At 43.5% G+C, this 17,402-nt stretch overlaps 1 pseudogene; it reads right to left on the bottom strand.

Moving 5' to 3' along the window:
• Positions 1-7,350: 7,350 nt before the first annotated feature.
• LOC100052667 (T-complex protein 1 subunit alpha pseudogene) lies at positions 7,351-8,542 on the bottom strand (annotated as a pseudogene).
• Between the last annotated feature and the right edge of the window lie 8,860 nt (positions 8,543-17,402).

Genomic DNA, 17,402 nt, shown 5'->3' with positions numbered 1-17,402 from the left:
TCAGACACGATATAAATGTGCTCCTTCACCCTTTGTGCCCACTCTCCACCCCCCTTCCCCCTGGTAACCACTAAAAGGTTCTCTTTGTCCATAAGTTTGATTATATTCCACATATGAGTGAAATAATATGGTGTTTGTTTCTATATCTGGCTTATTTTGCCTAAAATAATGCCCTCAAGGTCCATCCATATGGATGCAAATGGGATGATTTCATCTTTTTTACAGCTGAGTAGTATTCCATTGTATGTATATATACCACATCTCCTTTATCCAATATCATTCGATGGACACTCGGGTTTCTTCCACATCTTGACTATTGTGAATAATGCTGCAATGAACATATGGATGCATAAGTTTCCTTGTATTGTTGATTTCAAGTTCTTTGGATAAATACCCAATAGTGGGATAGTTGGGTTGTGTGGTAGTTCTATTTTTAGTTTTTTGAGAAATCTCAAAACTGTTTTCCATAGTGGCTGCACCAGTTTGCATTCCCACTAGCAGTGGATGAGGGTTCCCTTTTCTCCACAACCTCTGCAATATTTGTTGTTTTTTGTCTTGGTGATTATAGCTATTCTAGTGGGCATAAGATAATATCTAAGTGTAGGTTTGACTTGCATTTCCCTGATGATTAGTGATGTTGAGTATCTTTTCATGTGCCCATTGGCCATCTGTATATCTTCTTTGGAAAAATCTCTGTTCATATCCCCTGCCCACTTTTTGATTGGGTTGTTTTTTTGTAGTTCATTTCTGTGAATTCTTTACATATTATGGAGAATAACCCCTTATCGGATATACGATTTGCAAATATTTTCTCCCATTTGATGGTTTGTTTTTTCATTTTGATCACAGTTTCCTTTGCCTTGAAGAAGCTCTTTACTCTGATGAAGTCCCACTTCTTTGTTTTTTCTTTTGATTCCCTTGTCTGAGTAGACGCGGCATTCGAAAAGATCTCTTTAAGTCTGATGTCAAAGAGTGTATTGCCTATATTTTCTTCCAGAAGGTTTATGGTTTCAGGTCTTACCTTCAAGTCTTTAGTCCATTTTGAGTCTATTTTTGTGTATGGAGAAAGACAACGGTCTATTTTCATTTCTTTGCATGTGGCTGCCCAGTTTCTCCAGTATCATTTGTTGAAGAGACTTTCCTTTCTCCATTGTATGTTCTTGGTTCCTTTGTCAAACATTAGCTGTCTATAAATGTGCGGTTTTATTTCTGGGTTTTTAATTCTGTTCCATTGATCTGTGTGCCTGTTTTTGTCCCCGTACCATGCTGTTTTGGTTACTATGGCCTTTTAATATATTGTGATGTCAGGGATTGTGATGCCACCAGCTTTGTTCTTCTTTCTCAGGATTGCTTTGGGTAATCGGGATCTTTTGTCGTCCCATATGAATTTTAAGATTTTTTGTTCTATTTCTGTGAAGAATGTCACTGGGATTCTGATTGGGATTGCGTTTAATCTATAGATTGCTGTAAGTAGCATGGACATTTTAACTACATTTGTGTTTCCAATCCATCAGATCACCCAGGGACTTCAAAGCTGCTCAGCTGTTTTCTGCTTTGTGTTCTCCACTGAAAAGAACACGAATCATAAACTTCATGTTGGACATTACTGTTCCTTTGCTTTATTCAATCACTAGAATATTCCAAATTGAGTGATATAATGTTAAGTGCTTTTTGCACTTTCTCACACACGCACGCACACACACACACACACACTCCACAATGATGGACCTCAGTTCTCACTAGGGTTCATGCTGCACGAGGCCCCTCAGACTGAGATCCCCTACCTGGGAAGTCTGGTGAGAGCTTCATAGGGACAGTTTTTCTCCGTGAGACAAGGGCCTCAGGAAGGAGTGGCCCTCATGCTCGTGGCTGCCCATTTTGTGCAGAGAGCAGCGGGCTGTGCAGCAGTGTAGTTTTACTGCTGGCACAGAGGTACAGAGAGGTCTGCTTGGTGCTGGCTGACTCCAGGGTCAGGTGGAAGTCCTCCTTCTTGTTTCGGGAGACACTGTACCCTTCTGTGATGTCCCCTTTGGCAGTGCTGTTGACACCCCTTGAATAATGGATCGGCCTTGGCCCCTGGCCCGGGTCTTGTCAATACCAGAACATTGAAAGATGATTCATATTCTGAGAACATTCCAGGATCATCTTGTGTCCTGTTTGTGTAATATAGTATCTAGGCTTCTGGGTGACAGCAGCATCCATGGAGCCTATTGGAGAGGCAGACAAAAGGTAAAAACAAGACTTAAGGAGTAACCTGGATCCTAAAAGGGAAGGCAAAGGCTTGGAGCTGGGACTCTGCAAAGCCATGGCAAGGTTTCCTCTGAGTCCAGAACTCACCTACTCCCAGGAAACAGAGTCAGATGAAAGAAGTTGAGGCTCATGGCAGAGTCAGAGCAAGAGAGGGCTGTCCCCGCTAAATGTTCTGATTCACAGGACTGAGAGAAGGAGTTCAGAGAGACTCTTCTCCAATGGACAGAAGAGTCTGCCTTGGATGTCACTGCCCTCACCTCTGAAGATTCTCCCTGTTCCAGGGTCCCTTCTGACTTGGCTCAAGTAGGATCAGCTACTCTCATAGATGTGGCTTAGCAAGGCTTGCAGGGCAGATGGGGTGTGGCTGCCACGCATTGAGTTTAGGGTGCACCCCACCCCTTTGGTTTCCCACATTCCTCTGAGACAGTTGTTCTTCTGTGCACCTGCCTTGACATCAAGGCTGCTTTGCCCAATTCCTTCAACTGTGGATCTCAGTAAAGTTTAGAGGGACCTCTCACTTGTTCTGTGGTTGAAGGGAGCCTGGCAATAATTGAAAACTTCTTCAACATCTGCATAATATAGGACCCACTCCTAAGTTTTTCTTAACCCTTTCCTCCCAGGCTGCTCTCCCAGACTCTCCCCAGAGCCACTTAGATGTCAGTGGCATCACAGTGCCACCTTGTGTCCAACAACTGAAGTTTCATCATTGTTTTCTTCTGCAATGGCCCAAGGGATGCTGGGAAGTGTCTGCATGGTCAGCAGGAAGAATATTCCATAAGTAGTATCCTACATGTTCTGCACTCAACTTCCTTAAACTCTAATCCCAAGATGAATTCTAACTCTGATTCTATTCCTTTGAGACCCCATTCCGTAAAATCCCACCCTCATTCTACTTAACTACCATCACTTTATCTGGCAGTTACAGTCCAACTGAGATCTTGTCTCTTAAAACTATCTTTTGAAAGGGAAAGGATAGAATCGGTGCAATGGAAGGAAATAATATTAAGTCTAAAATAAGAAGAAAAACACAGAAGTTGAAGTGTAAGAAGGTTCTATTATCTCTGTTACTAAAGATAAACAAAAATGAATGTGCCCCCTTCCTCCAAATGACACTCAATGTTAGCTCCAAAATATGGTTCTGCAAAGGATGGGGAGATGAGGTTATCATCAATATGGGGCCAAATGTTTATGAATAAAAGGTAAAACTGGAATATAAGAAAAATATAGGACTTCCTATAAGGCAATAAGCAATCATGGAGGAAACAATATCTAATGAGGAAAATAAGAATGGATGGAATTAAGATCAGCAAAGGACATTCTATATGAAACTATTAACTTGTGCAGTGTACGTCTGCTGATTTGAGCAGCAAGGAGGGAAGAGAAGATTCTGGAAGTAGAAGAGTTGCGGAATGCAAGAACACAGTGGTGCAAAATAGCATTATAAGGAAGCTGAATCTGCCAGAGTCCCATTGAGAAAGGTGGTAAAAATTGCAGACAAGGTCTAGGAAGGAAGCCCCTGGAATGACATTCCAGGGACCTGTAAATCCTGCTGTGCCCTGGCCTTCATCAGTCTTGGGAGACACAGGGCAACAGAGCAAGGAGTGCTTTGCTGCGGCCACAATTAAGATAAGGCCAGAAGAACTCCCTTCCCGGGACATTCATCCTCTGACGAAAGAAGTTTGGAGTCCTGAGCCACCGCCATCTCTGATTAATGGATTTAGAGAGACTGTCATTCTCCTTACCAACCATGCAAGGCTCAGGGCTCCTCTATCATGCTTGAGTCTGTGACATTCAGTCCCAGTCCTGGAGCATCGCTTTATCTCTAGGACTCCCAGAAGCCCTGCTCCACAGTCATATCAGCTCTGCCCATGGCTGTAGATTTCACAGATACCAAGCGCAGCTTCACCCACAGACGGGTGCAGGATGTTGTCACAACATAATTACTCATAACAAATAGCATATAATATAGCAAATAAAAAAAATAAACGGGGATAGGGGCATAATTCTAAAGAAAACATCCCTTCTTCCTGAGTTAAAACTCAGGGAAATGATTTCATAAGGAAGGCCAGGGCATCAAATAAAACAGCGGCTACAAATCAGATTTACTAGGGGAATCATATAAACTGGAGAAATTGTGAAAGTATGTTTTAGTCCAACTCTCAGGACTGGAGAGTGGGAAAATAGAGAAAACAGGTTGCTTAAAGGAGGCAGAGGAAATGAAGTCTTGTTGTTATCAGTGTTGTGTTGCTCGATGAACCCCCACCAGAGTAGTAAAGGCCTTTACTTCCTACAGGAAGGTGGGCTTGATACTGTTTGCAGAAAGCTTACAATGTGGTGGGGATAGAAGAGTCTTTAGAAGAAAGAATATGCCTGAGGAGGCAAACTTTCCAGATGCTGATAGCAAATGCAGAGGAGACGCTGTCACTGCACAGAGCCAAAGCCGCATATGAGGGCAGCGAACTTAAAGTCCAACAGAAGACTGTTTATGTCCAGGATATTCAGTCCTTGTCTTGGAATGTCGAGCTGGCTCTGGGACCCCTAGAATCCACTGAACCATAATTTTTTCCATCCACCAACATTTACAGACACAGTATTTCAGGAGTGAATCGATGGTCTGTTCCTAGCCAAAGGACAGCTGATGTCCAAGTCTAGATATATTCATTGGAGAATGAAGAGCAAAGAATGGCCTGTTTAGGGTCTTTAGGAGCTGCAAGGAGAAGGAAGTATGAAGTTTGTGAACAGGAAAGAAGTGACTGTGCCACGCTGTGGCTGAGCTGCTGGCACAGAGATACACGATTCAGTCCCCCTGCTCCGCGGGCTGGATCTTCAGTGTGGAGGAGCATCCCTCAGGTCTCTCAGGAGAAAATGGAATATTAGGAGTTCCTGGTATGTCTGGTACATTCTTGTTCATGAAGTAAATCAAAAATTCTGGGCCTTGCCTGAGAGTCTGTTGGTACCAATAAAGGGTAGCACCACCACAAATGGGATCACACCCAAGAGCTACAGCCTGGACCCTCTCTGTGACCCTGTGCCTGGGGGACTGGGGGACTCCAGCATCTGTGTGACCTGTTGGGTCAAAAGTTGGTAACAGCAATGAGGAAAACAATTGTAATCATCACACACACACACAATGAAACTGCTTGGTTTTCTGAGTACTCACCTGCCCCCAGGAGACAGAGGGTCACGCATGAGAGAACACATATGTGTTCCATACCTCTCTTCTGGAATCATTTTCCATCTTTCTTAAGTATAATTTTGAGATTTTTTTTATTTTCTCCTCAAAATATGTTTTCATCAACCTTGTTATTAAATGAATGAAGACCAGAATAGTAACTGTTTTTTTTCTTCTTCTTTTTTTTTTTTTGCAAATAAGGATTCACCCTGAGCCAACATCTCTTGCCAATCTTCCTCTTTTTGTTTTTTCTCCCCCAAGCCCCAATACATGGCTATATATATAACTGTAAGTCCTTTTATTTCTTCTGTGTGAGCTGCTGCCACAGCATGGCAAGTTACAGGCGGGTGGTATGGTTCTGCCACTGGGAAAGGAACTGGGGCCACTGAAGGGGTGAGAGCACAAAACTTTAATCACTAGACCATCAGGGATGGCTCAATAATTGTTATTTTTAACCCTGTTTTGACTTCCAGCATTGCTCTCAGTCTAACTATTTCTTTAGGAGATATTTGTCTTTTCTTTATGACTTCTTTCAAAAACTTTGTCATTCAAGCTCTATAATTTCACTGTGACATATCTATTAACCTTACTGGGGATTCATTTGGATTCTTTTCTTTAATCTGAGGATTTATGTCTTTAATCACCTCTGGAAAATTCTCAGTTAACATCTGATACTACATCACCTTATTTCAGTCTCCCTGTTTTCTCTCTCTGAAACTTCAAGTATATGTAAGAAAAAAAGAGGAAGTTCTAATAAAATATTATGTACAATCTAACAAAATTTTATGCATGATTTTTCTTCCCTGCCGTTTCACTTGTCTGTCATGTTTCACATTTAATTTTCCATGCTACATTCTAGGTAATTTCTTCAGATCTGTCTTTTATGTTATTAATAATATCTTTAGGAGAATCTACTCTGTTGTTTAGCTTTTCTATTATTGTTTTTTGAATGACTCCATCCAAGATTTTTAGACTTCTATTCCGTTAATCACTCCTTTAGTTTGCCAAAGCAGGTCGTCACTGGAGGATGTTGATGTACTCAAAATCAATGTAGGCTTTGCAGCCCTCTCTATTGCAATAGCTAAAGAACTTGGTTTAACCCAGGAAAGGAAAACATGAGCAAGTAGTCCTGAGGAGAGCTTGCAAATGAACAGTCACAGTGCAATTTTAAGACTATAATTAGTTATGTGTAGTTAGATAACATTTCCCAGGTATTGGCCATGCACTAACCAATGGATACTAGGTTATCCACTGCTGGGACTTGGGAGTTCATTGATTTTGCCTCCCAAGGTAAAAACCTTGACTGCACTAGTTAACTTCCAACACACACAAGGCATTATAAATCTTTTAAATTAAGAATAAGGGGAGGTAGTGGGGATGGATGTCATAGAAGTATAAATCAGTTCCTAAACAATTAAAATAAAAATTGAATTTGAAAGGATAGCTTACTGTTATAACATTAAGAGGAAAGATAATAGTTTAATATTTGAACCCTATGTCCACAGAAGAATAAATGATATCTTTTTCCCCTTAGGTCAACATTAAGGAAGGGTTATGGCCTTGGGCCATCCTTTGGAGCATCTGGCTGTGGGATTCTTGTTACCCTGTTATACACAATGGAGCAAAACTGTGGACATCGTACTGTTGCTGCCCTAAGCATTGCGGGTGAGAGGGGCATAGCACTGTGTGCTCAAAGAGGATGAAATTGCTTAACAGCCATGCTTAAACTAACCTTGAATTTCATTTTCTTAAAAAACTAATAATGTACTAAGTCATATAATATATGAAATCAGAGGACTAAAGTGAGGATGGAAACTATCTCTCACTTCACAAGAACCCAGGCTAATAGCTCATTGTACTTTAATGTGTAATATTCAAAGTACAAGCCAATTGCATCTAACATTATTATAAATAAAAGAGAAAACAGATCAGTCATTAAGGGCTCCCTAGTGAACAGTATCTTCATAACCTCCATACTTATCATCTTTTTTTCTTTCTAGGTGTAATTTAATAATATCAATTTGAAGAACAGTAATTGCAACCTCCACTGCAAATTTCGAACTCTTAATTTTAACTATGATTGGTTCACACACCTCTGCTTGTTTGTTGTCTCAAGGTTTTCCATTGACCAAATCAAGACTAATCCATTTTAGATTTTTGCATTCTTGGTTAACTTGAACCTCATTATGAAAAGCTCTTAACTTTGCAGCCAGATCTATGGAGTCTCGGGAAGCATAAACTGCCAATGCATTAGGAATAGCAAGAAGAGAGCTTGCAACTCTGCAATAGCAAGCTATTCCGGGGACCCTGTGCTGACTGCATAGTTTTCAAGATACATGGACAAGGCTGCTTCTACAGCACCCCCACCTGGAACCACAGATTTTTGATGCCAAAACTCTCTTCACCACACAAAGAACATCTTGTAAAGAGCACTCCATCTCACCACACATGAAATCATTCACTTCACAAAAGATAGCTGATGCAGATGTATGGGCTTTAGTGTTTTTGATGAAGATCACTTCATCATCATGAATTCTCTCCTGTACCACCTCTTCTGCTTGTCTTAACATTAAAGCTTCAAAAGTTTCTTTGCCTTCCAAACTGGCCAGAGTTGACAGAGTAATTACTCCAGAATCTTTACCAATGCATTTAAGGTCCCTTTTTAAAATTCTTCTAACTGCTATAGTGCCAGTCTCTGCAAAATGGTTCAGACACATATTGTCAATTCCATCAGTGGTTAGAATAACATTGACATCAGTTTCCAGAATCTTCTGGATTTGCCCCTTGGTGATATCTGATTTTCTCTGTCTAATCTGATGCAGTTTTTCAGGGTCTGTAGACCAAGCTTCATTTTTGTTTTCTTCAGGCTGAAGTCAAGGCAAGCGATTTTTGCATTAACTATTCTCTTGGGCATGGCTTGGGATCCCACCACACAGTTGAGTGCATAGCCACTGCTGAGCACACTCTCCATCTGACTTCTCCCAAGGGCTTTCAGAATAATAATGGAATACACTGGATAGTCAGGCTGGCCTCCTATAACTGTGAATTTAATAACAAGGCAGCGTCTAACACCATATTAGCAAAGAAATCACCATTTATTCCAATGACTTTGGAAGACATGGATGTCTTAGCAGCATTAATCAGGCAATCTCTTCCAAAAATATTCATTCTTTCTAGTGATTATATTAATCATTTCTAGACACTCTATTTGATGCATTTTTGTTAGATGATTTTTTTGACGATATTTTTTTCCTTGCTCTTCTTTCAATTCCCTTTTGTATTCATTTGAATACAAAACATTTGAACTTTTCAAGCATTCATATGTTGTAACGGCAAATGATACTCCATTTCAAATGTTTATTGTTTCCGCTCAATTTTCCTCATTGGTTTTTGCTCTAATGTTCTTAATAGTGTAAGGATATTTGTCTGAAGTTAATCTGTGGCATTCTTGAGGGGCCTGGATGGAGAGTGCAGAACTTCAAGAGTCTCTACTTTTTGCAGCATCTCCAATCTAACTCCCAAACACGTGATCCCAAGAACTGTCAACTGTACTCTGGGCTGTGAAATAAACCAGTGCCTTTAGGTTCCTAGTCGCCAAAAGTGCTCTCAAGGCAGCCCCTGTGTTAGCTCCAAAATACAATTCCAATTTTCTGGGTTTAGCATAATTACACTCTTTCTATAAATTACAGCCCATAAGGCCATATAGTCAGGACAATTGCTTCCTGTTCTTCCAAGGGGATTATATAAATTCCTAAATCTATAGACATCCCCTCTTCTTTCCTTTTTTGCCCAATCCAAAACATCAAGAAATATCCTAGATATTAGAATTATATTTGTAGACCTTATTTTCATTCAGGTTAAAGATCGTACTCTAGGGGCTAGCTCCATGGCTGAGTGGTTAAGTTCCTGCGCTCCTCCTCAGAAGGCCTGGGTTTCGCCGGTTCAAATCCTGGGCGCAGACATGGCCCTGCTCATAAAGCCATGATGAGGTGACGTCCCACAGCACAACCAGAGGCACTCACAACTAGAATATACAACTATGTACTGGAGAGAAGAAAAAAAAGAAAACGAGATTGGCAACAGTTGTTAGCTCAAGTGCCAATCTTTAAAAAAAAAAAACTGTTGTATTTTAAATTGGAAATTCCCATACCAAGTAACAAAATGGCTTAGAAAAACAATGCTCCTGTGCTTACTCAACAAGCAAACATTCTTTTATAAATTCATAGCATCTCAGACACAGGAGAACTCGTTGACTCTCAAATATTCTGAGTAACTGGGAACTGAAAAGTGAAAACCGCTAGGACCCCAAGTCTTTGCATCAAAGATTTGTTCTACCATCAGTCAATTTAAGACTAGTTGGGACCAAAAGTACTCAGTTTCTACTTAGTGCTGACTTTTACAAAGTAAAATTAATGTGCTTTTCTTTGAAATCATATGTTCTCATTTTCTTAGATTAAGAAGTTACATTAATCATGAATTATGCCTTCTGAGCTAGAACTGGCCAGGAGAAGACAGAGCTCTCTGCTGAAGAGACCAAGTTTCCAGAGGTGGGGGTCACTGTGCTGCAGGAAGGAGGCTGGCATCTTAATTATTCGCCCTGTTGTTACAAGATGCTGGAACATGTGATATCCTGGGTACTCAGCTGATCGGGTGAGACAAGTGGTCAGACAGGCTTACTAGGAACTGATTGTGGTCAGTGGAGGGAAGGATTGTCCTAGGAATTGTCTTTCAATCGTCTCACACGTGTTTGGGGCTCTTTAGCCCTCTCTGCTCTTTCCTGTTTTGGAGCCAGGTCTCTACATGGGGAGCAGGCATCTCTCCAGCACTGTATTCCTGCTGCCATTGCACAATTGCACGGCTATTCCCTCTGCTCTGAGGATTTAACTTTGGTTTGTCATCAGATCTCTGAGCTGATCAACTATGAATCTATGAAGGACGTTTCTCAGACTGTGGAGCCCAAAGGGAGACCAGAGTGCTTGCCTTCGGGTACAACAGAACTGGATCCAGGGATGTTTCTAGAGATGAGATTGCATCCCCTGTCTCCATTGGTCTCCTCATGATGACCAGGTATAACACCAGCATCACAGAAGCTCACGAGGGAGAGAAAAGCAGGAGACAGAACCCTGCTTCTGAGTAGGAGGGAGACGGTATCCACAGTCATGAGAGAGACCTTTGTAGCTGAGACCTGGAAAATACAGAACAGAGACATCCCAACTATGCCCACAATTCACCTGGGAAACAGGTTCACTCACAAGTGTCTGGCCACACAGTGGGATGTTGACTGGGAGCGTGAGTAGGAATAAGCCACTACAAAGAGGAAGGGTCCATGTCCAGTGCAAAGGAAATAGCCTTTGAAGTCTCTGAGATGGGAAGGGATGTGACAAGAGGAAGGACTAGCAGGGTGGCTGGAGCAGAGAAAGCAGGGCAAGCTGTGCAAGCTGGGGCCTGGGAGGTCAAGAGAGGAAAGTCCCGGAAAGGCCTGTGGGGTGACTGCCCCAGTCAGGAAAGGTAGGCAGAAGCAGAGACCACATGATGGCTGGGGCTGGGGGAGAACCTTAGAGAGAGCAACGAGGTGCACAGGGAGAGATGAGAAAGTCTAGATGTATCTACTTCCCAATGACTTTCCATCCTGGAGGCATCAGACTCAGCCCCATGACAAGGGTGGTCAAGCTAGGGAAGCATCTTCCCAGCTAGCAGGGCATCCACAGAGGAAAGACAAAGACCAAAGGTGGAGACATGTCCATCCAAGAGCCTGGTCTGGGCCAGGCCTGGCTGAGACTGCCCTGGAGAAGAACTTCAGTACACTCCAGGGTTCACACTGCACGCACAAGCTACCTGGGGCTACCAAGGACCCAGGCCTAGGAGTCCGCAAAGAGCCTGGCTAAGTCCCAGGGTGCAGGGACTACCCCTGGCTTTTTGTGCAGAGAGGAGTCAGCCATGCAGCGCTGTGGAGTAATTGCTGGCACAGAAGTACACAGATGTCTGGGAGGGGGTAGCAGACTCTACTGTGAAGAGGAAGTTCTCTGTATTTGGTCTAGAGACTCTGTACCCCTCGGGAATATCTCCCTTTTCAGTGACATTAGCAGCACGTGAATAATGGATCAGTCTCAGCCCATGTCTCAGGTCTTGTCGATACCAGTACATGTAGCTGTGGTTCATATCCTGGGCACATCTCAGTGTCATGTTCTGTCCTGTTCCCAGGACCTGGAATTTTGGGTTCTGAGTGACACCAGCATTCACTGGAGCTGTGGTGAAAGAGAAGAAGCTGATGCTACAGACACAACAGAAAGGCTTAGCAATGAGACCTTGACATTTTCACTCATGAAAATCCCTGCCCAGGACTCACCTGCCTGCAGGAGACAAAAGGCCACCCAGCACAGGAGGCCACCACTCATGGCAGGAGCAGGGCAGACGGAGGGGTCTTCTGGGTCTCTGTGCTGATGAAAGGGGAACAGAGCTCTCCTGGGAGTCATTGTGAGATGTCACTCTCCCTGCGTGGGCCCCAGAGTCACCTGTCACAAGGGGCCACCTCCCTTCCCCCAGAAGATCCAATCAAAAATAAATGCACAAGGAACAGCTTAGAATGGGAAGCATGCATTTCTCTGAATTGTTACATGCGTTACAAGTAGTTCTTAACCTTTTTGCAAACCAGTTTCTCACTTTATATATATTTATTCTTGTGATAGAATTCTTCATTAATATACTAGATTTACATATCCACATAACTCTGTAGTTCTGAATCTTAGGGAGGATCCTATGGTTTTCTGATGCCTTTTCTGACTCTTGTGTACCAAATACTCCTTCAAGTGTCCATTTCTACTTTGCTTACTGACCAGAATCCTGTTGAGGTCCTTCCACCTACAATGATTCTCCTGGTATCCGGTTGCCAGACCTCAGGGGCAGGCTCATCAGCATTTTAGGAACTGTTTGCTCTGTTTCTTATCAATTCATGACAGATGGGGCACCTGCCCACTGTAGCTAGAGCACCTTCATGTTCAGCGGAGCACTGGCTTCCCAGGTTTGGGGCGAGACAGCAGCAGACGGAGCAGCCTCATAACTGTGACTGACCTTTCTCTGTGGCAAGATGATGGCTGCTCAGCGCTTCAGATGACGTCCTGGCACAAAGGAGTCCAGATGTGTGAGATACTTGGGGAGAGGTGGCAGGCTCCAGGGTAAGTGGAAAATGCTCTGTTCTTTATTTGAGACATCCATTCCATGGGGAATATTTCCTTGTCAAGAATGGCTGCCATGAATTAATTAATAAATATCATGGAGCTCATAGGCTGTATCTTGTCATACACAATCCCATACTTAGAATAACCCTGTACCCAATTGGTTCCATGATCTGCTATCATGATCCTCAAATACTTAGAAACATTTGAACTATGTGCTCTGCAAATTATATAGCTGGTCCTGAGTACATGGTATTGGACCTTTGGTCACCTTCTAATGTGCTGGTTTCCCTTTAGCAGAACCACATGTCTGGGATCTTGGTGACTAGGTATCTCTGGGGCCTTGGAAAGAAGGACAAAAACTAAAGTTGGAATAGAATGAAAAGACCGATCCTCCCCCAGGTGAGAGAGACTTGTCCAGCTGGTGGCCTTCAGCTGCAACATCAGCTCTTATGGCCTAACAGCCTTCAGACTTAAACATGGGCTCTCCCTGGGTCTCCAGCACACCAACCCAGCTTGCAGATTTTGGGCTTACCAGCCTCCGCAATAGTGTGAGCTAATTCCTCATAATAGATAGAATGTATATATGTTTATATTCTGTTGTGTTTCTCTGGAGAATATCAACTAATACAGAGAGATATTATTTGTCTCATTTCATACATGAAAAAATTCATCCTCACATGTCGAGAAACCGGCCTCAGGTCTTGACTGGCAGCGGGTGCTGGAATGGGCATCAGAGCCAGGTGTCCATGATGCCTGGTCAGGGCTCTTTCTCTGCACACTCTCTCCTGGGTAAACTGACCCCTGTCAATGATTTCATTAGAGCCAGTGTGTCTGATAGGGACATAGGGGACAGCATCCTGATTTTGAAGGAAGGCATCTCTCTGTGAAAATGCATTCTAGCGCAGAGTTATAAACGTGGGGCTTAAGAGGGAGACAGGGCAGGGTCTGAGTCCCACTTCTGCATCATCCTAGTAGCTATTTGACTTGGTCAAGTTATTTCCCTCAAGGGCAAATTCCTCATCTTTAAATTGAGAACAGTAATTTAATTTGCCTCTTAGGTTTTTCTATGATCATTAATTGAAATTTTAGAAATGAAGGACTTTTGTTTGTCATGTGATAACCTGTCAATAAACGATAGCATGATTTTTTTTCTGAGTCTTCTACCTGGAGCAGAACTGAACTGTTGTGCATTAATGTACTCAGAGCTTGCACTATGTGACAGGAGGTTTCCATAGAAACCTTTAAATGTTTAAAGTAAATGTTATACATTTAATAATGAAGACCTTAAAACTCTCAAAGGAAACAAATATATTTTAATTTTCTATTTTATGTGATACAATACCTTCTACAAAGTAAAGGAATAAAAATGTTTGTTGAATAAGAGAAACTAAGGAAGAAATAACAATTTTTTGTGTTCCTTTGTGATAATTGTATCACATACAGGAAAATGTGCTGTTCCTTGCAAATATCTCATTCCCTTTGCTGTACAGCTGGGAAGGCAGATCTGGAAACCTACCTACTCACACAGCCCCAGTGAAAGATAACACATGACTGAGTTTGATGCCGCAGCTACAGTACAGAAATGGTATCTTTCTTTTTTGTCTCAATGAAGGATCAGTGGATATGCTTTGCCTTGAAGTCATGTGTTCCTGAAGTTGTCAGTAAAGAGGTCATGATAACCACATACAATGCATGACCTTCCCAGTCCTGCTAATCTGGCCCTAGAAAAGGGAAGCCCCATGAGGGGACAGTTCTAGGGGAGGGGACTGCAGGTGTTGAGGAATAGACTTGAGTTTGATTCTTCCCTCTGCCCAGTATGAAATATCGGGACCCAGGAAAGTTACTTATCCTCACATATGTAAACATGGAAAATAATACTACTTTTGCTTGAGTTCTATGAACATGAAACACATCACATACAGAAGCAGCAGGGAGAGTGTCAGGTGTGGGGACTGGAATTGGCCACCCCAAGATATGTCTCTTTGGCATGAGGATTATTTGAGGCTGATTGCTTTTGATAAACTGGGACAGGGAAGGAGGCTCTGAGGAGTGGACCTTGCTTGCCCTTTGTTAGAAGACATTTACATTTGTAAGGTAAACCTCTATCTGTGAAGGCACCTCCCTCTCTGTACCAGAAAGAAGAAAGGGGAGATGACCTTGTCTCTAGAAACTCTTAATCAATGCCAAAGGCAATGACTTAAATCTGCATTTTGTTTACTGTGCTTGTGTGGTAATCTCCCATGATCGACTCCCCCTCCCAATGTTTGCATTTCTTTAAGGATTAAGCATCTTTCCTTAGGCTAGGAACTGATTGCTGCACTCACCTGTGACCACCAAGCTCAAGACAATAGACTTACCTCCTGCTGTGTCCATCAAGTGCTGTGCCCACAGGGCAATCTTGTGACTATTGTGGGAGGGACATTTCAATCATATGTGAAATATCCTGTTTGGGGGTATATAACCACTCTGTGCACCCCACTTCTTTGGTGCCCTTTCTTCCTTCGGGAAGAAAGGCCCCGGGCCATGGTCCTCATAAAGCTTTGTTTAATTTTCTCTTGCTATTCTGTCTCATGTGAATTTAATTCGTTCTCTGGCCAGACGAACCCACATTAGGTAGAGGAAAAGTCTTCCTCCCCTACAGAGGGGAAGGCCTGTCTGATATATATGAGGGCCTAAGCCTGTCTGGCTGGCAGTTGCCACCCTCGTTGTCACTTTCTCAGCTAGGGCAGGAATGTTTTTGTGCTGTAGGCTGGTGATCATGTGGGGCTGTGCTGAGCTGCTGGCACAGACATACAGGGCAGAGCCCGTCAGCTGCAAGACTCTCACATTCAGCTCAGATCTATAGTCACTGAACTGTTGCCATTAGAATCAATACAGGATGTCTTCTTTTTCTCTCTTCCCCACTGTAATACTGAATGAGGAACTGAGGGCCCTGGCTCAAGGCCTGTTGGTACCAGTACACAGAGAGATGTGTAGATATAGGGAACATCTTAGTGTTGTTTGCTGTCCTTTTGCTTTGACCAAGTATCTTGGGGTTTGGGTGACTCCAGAATCCACTGGGCCTGTTGGGAGGAGACAGAAAGAAGCTGAGGGCAGAGCACAGGGACAGCCTCTTGTTGCAGCCATCATGGACGGCTCCTATTTCCAGCATGGCAAACCCACAACAGAGCCTGTCACCCTGTGTCCAGGACTCATCTGCTCCTAGGAGACAAAGAGCCGCACAGCAGAGGAGGCTGGAGACCATGGCAGCATCAAGAACCCAAGATATCTCCCCTCTCAGGGGTGGAGTCTAAAGGTCTCAACCTCCCGTTTCCCTGATAGGAGCATTTGCCTATGAGGTCACAGCTTTGACATCATTGCTCTGCTGTTGCTGTCTCTGCAGACACCCCTGGCCCACTATCCTCCTTGGCAGGACTCAGGGTCCACTACTCTACGTGCCAATCCTGTCCTGCACAGGCCTCAACAATGGGTGGGTGTGAATTGAGTCCCATCCCCACAGCCCACAACATGCCTGATTTCCCTCTGCCTGCTCCTGCCTGACACCAGTTACCCAGCCCTTGCTGCCCCAACCCCTTCACCCTCCGCTTCCTGTGCAGGCTCCAGGAGATGGCCACTTGGTGGCCACTGAGGTTCAAGGCAGGTCTCCACTTCCCTGGGTAGTGAGGAGTGACCAAAAATGGCAAGCAATAGGATATATTGGAGAATATGAGAAAGCCATTTGGTGTAAACCTAATTAGGCCTGACCTCGTCTTTCCAAAAGGGCCTGACCAAGGCCTTGAGCATGCATTGTATTTCTGCTTTAGCCATTCCCTATGGCAAGAACAAAGGCCCTTGAGATAAAGGTGCAACTTCCCTCCCCCTCTCAACGTTGGCATTTCCTTAAGGATTAAGCATCTTTCCTTAGGCTAGGAACTGATTTCTGCGCTCACCTGTGACCACCCTGCTCGAGACAATAGACTTGTCTCCTGCTATGCCTGACAAGATAGCAGACCCACTACCTGCTGTGTCCATCAAGCACTGTGCCGACAGGGCAATCTTGTGACTATTGTGGGAGGTACATTTCAATCATATGTGAAATACCCTGTGTGGGGGTATATAACCACTCTGTATACTTCATTTCTTTGGTGTCCTTTCTTCCTTTGGGACGAAAGGCCCGGGGCCATGGTCCTCAGATTTCAGCTCAGAATAAACTCTCCCAAATTTTCATTTATAGATTGGTTAGGGATTATTTTCGTCAACAGGAGCTTGTTAGCTCCCCGTGTCCCAGGACCAGTGAACCAGGTGAACTCAAATTCCCAGCCTGATGCAGGCATGACCAAGAATTCCCCTAACTGTCCCCTCTTGGCCACTCTGTCAACCCTCCCAGGGTGCCTTGCAGTAAGGACTGTGAGTCCACAGTGCCTCCTCGTGGCTGAAGGTCCACAATCTTGTGGATTCCCACCTTCTGTCTAAATCAAGAACAGAAATTCCCCACAACACCCACCCCTGCAGCCCTCCCATCCCCCACCCCACACCCATTCTATTGCTCTCCCAGCCTGGCTGCTTTAGGGTTGATCTTCAAGTCCAAACCCAGCCTGAGGAGGAAAAGATTGTCTGAATCAACATTTCAATGGAGAAGGAAGTAATTGCTGCACCATTGCAATTGCTATGCTAATGGGGAGAAAACAAGCCCAAATCACACAGGACACAAAAATAGTCAGATGATCTCACTGGATCCAGTGTGGAAACATTATGCTCCAGAGCTCCTCCCAATTAATCAGATCCATGTATTTCCACACTGTGTATTTAAATTAATTATTACCAAA

This window comes from Equus caballus, chromosome 4 (genome assembly GCF_041296265.1).
Source record: "Equus caballus isolate H_3958 breed thoroughbred chromosome 4, TB-T2T, whole genome shotgun sequence".
NCBI classification, from domain to species: Eukaryota; Metazoa; Chordata; class Mammalia; order Perissodactyla; family Equidae; genus Equus; species Equus caballus.
The sequence above is the reverse complement of the archived record's forward strand: the minus strand, read 5'-3'. Positions and strand labels throughout refer to the sequence as shown.